The 2535-nt window shown below is 34.6% G+C and overlaps 1 protein-coding gene across 4 annotated transcripts in view; it reads right to left on the bottom strand.

The window, feature by feature from the left end:
- Window positions 1–1111, bottom strand: part of slc4a5b (solute carrier family 4 member 5b) — a 71418-nt gene extending 70307 nt beyond the window's left edge. For all 4 annotated transcript variants that reach the window (XM_014020566.1, XM_014020567.1, XM_014020569.1 and 1 more), the window contains exon 1: window positions 1023–1111. The gene's annotated coding sequence lies outside the window, so the exon portion shown is untranslated. The remainder of the gene's footprint in view (window positions 1–1022) is intronic.
- Window positions 1112–2535: the final 1424 nt, after the last annotated feature.

The following is a 2535-nucleotide window of genomic DNA, read 5'->3' as shown; positions in this document are numbered from 1 at the left end:
TATTATTATCTGCATCAAAAAGTTAAAGGGCATTTATATTTTTGCCAGTGTGTGCGTTTTAATTTGTCTATACTGCAAAATATCTCATGAAGCACTGAACAGATTTTAATGAAACATCTTTCATTCATTAATCAACAACTTTTGAAGTCAACTCATTTCAAGATGGCTGCCACAACTAAGCAAATTTATCAAACTTGAAAATTTTTGGATTGTTATTGTTTTTAAAATTTCCTAAATGAATTGCTGGATCTACATCTATGACTCAATTAATTAATTAACCCAATTTAAGATGTCTACCACATCCAGCTGACTTTAACCAACACAAGAATGACTATAATTTGGCTTATTTTACAGAAACTGTGTTAAAAGCTGGTGATATGATATTCTAAGAGTGTGAACATATCTCACAGGATCTGACAAAATGACACAAAATCATGCAAACATCATGGATTAGCCAAAACAACTATAATTGTTACTTATTGACATGAAAGGCGGCAGGTGATATTAATTTATTCTGGTCTTTTACGAATACATCGTAAGCCCCATTTTGTGATTTTGTATGATTTTTATAACAAATTTCTGAAAGAGCTTAAAAATAAAGCACAAAGAAAACAATGTAAACTCAATTAAGGTTAGAAAAACAGCACATTTATAAAAACATTTTCAAAGTAAACTAACAACCTAAATACAATATTTTTGAAGTGATTTATTAATGCCTTTAAAACAATGTTTAAAACAAAAATGAACATAACTTTAGTCCTGTAGTGATTTTTCCAAATTTCTTTTCTTAAAAAAACTTCTGTACAATTTTTAAGCTTGAAACTATAGATAAAAGCTGCAAATAAATGTAATTTTACACCTGCTTACACTCACTTTGTGCAAAATTACAAGTAAAAACTTCATTAAATGTGATTTCTAACAACAATTTCCATTTTAAATGGGATCAGTTTTAAAAATGAAAACAAACAAAATTATGTTAAAGTTTAAAGTATGAATGGCTCATTAAACACATCTTGTCTTACCTGATGAGAGATGGAGTTACTGCAGGATTTTTATAAATATCTGTGAAAGGATGTGAATCAAAATCTGTAATCTGTACAAACAAACAAACTCCCGGACAGACTGAACAAACTGAGGATTCATGTATTGAGTTGGCTGTGACTGTAGGCTCTGTGTGTGTGTCTGTGATTGGACAGGAACAGGGACTGTTTATTGGTTGGGAATCCATTCACGTTTTCCTCACATCTCTATAATGACAAATGCGCTGATGCTGAAAGTACCTGGATACATTTTACTAGATCAGAACAGGCAGAATTGAAAAGGTGAAATCTCATTATCTGAGATTCATTTTGTGAATTAAATCAAATGAACATGTTTTTTTATAGCCCACAGATGTATCCTTACTTGTTCTAGGACCCCCATAGTAGGTCCTTTTTAAAGATGTCACAATTTCCTGTTTTCTTTTCAGCAAATGAAAGAACAAATTTTTTCTCTGTCTGGTCTGAGAGCAAAGAGGGAATTTATCATGATCTGTGTCTCAGTTATTTATTTAGTTCTTTGAGTTCATCTGTTAGATTTATTCCTATCATGGTTTCAGTTGTGGGTTCTTATATTTTGAGTTTTGTACCTATTGTCAGTTTTGTCTCTGTCATTAGTTTGATCAGTTGTTTATTTTTTACGGAGCTTGCGAGGGGACATGGGGGGAACTTTTTCTTTTGCGTTCCCACACAATACTTTTGCGTAACTTCGCAATATTATTTTGCGTTCCCACGCAAATAATTGTTTTGTATATGAACTGAGTTAAATCAGACTTTTATTTTGAAAGACCCAGTTACCAAAACAGGATGTGTCGCCACAAGTTCGTGAAATTGACATTGATGTTGCGTGAGTGCGCTGTGTTAAAATATCAACATACGACATGATTCCATGCGTGGTTGTGTGATATAGTCATTCTGAAGCTGAATTAAAGCAGTAGGCTAACTCGCTAATGGTGAGCAGGTGAATTTGTTAATAAACCAGCAGGCACAACAGTGTTAAACGACTTTTGCGAGGGTACGCAATACTTTTGCTTGGGAACGAAGAAAGAAAAAAAATCCCCCATGTCCCCTCGCGGGCTCCGTAATTTCTCCCTTGTGATCCTTTTGTCATCGGTTCAGTTTCTCCTCAGTCACTTCCTGCTCTGGCCCCGCCCTTGTCTCTCCCCAGCAGTGTGTTGTTCCTCCCTGGTTAGTGTTCCTTTTTTATTTGGTGTCCTGTTGTCAGTTTGTGCTCTGGGCATTAAGCTGTTCATGTTCAGTAATTCACAACCATGTCAGCCTTTGTTTTCATTTTGTAAATAAATTAATCAGTGTGCATTGCCAATGCAATGCACACTATTGTGATTTATTTCCCATCCAAGTCATCTCCACTTTGGCAAACTTCTCCTCCTGCATACTTTGTCCTAGAACTGCCATTGTAATTTATATCTGTAAAGCTCCTGTGCCAAATGATGGCTATGCCTTTTGGTGCCTGTACAACTTATAGTTTTTGAAATAT

Source organism: Austrofundulus limnaeus, unplaced genomic scaffold (genome assembly GCF_001266775.1).
Source record: "Austrofundulus limnaeus strain Quisiro unplaced genomic scaffold, Austrofundulus_limnaeus-1.0 Scaffold258, whole genome shotgun sequence".
Taxonomy (NCBI): Eukaryota; Metazoa; Chordata; class Actinopteri; order Cyprinodontiformes; family Rivulidae; genus Austrofundulus; species Austrofundulus limnaeus.
This window is presented reverse-complemented; position numbering and strand designations above follow the sequence as displayed.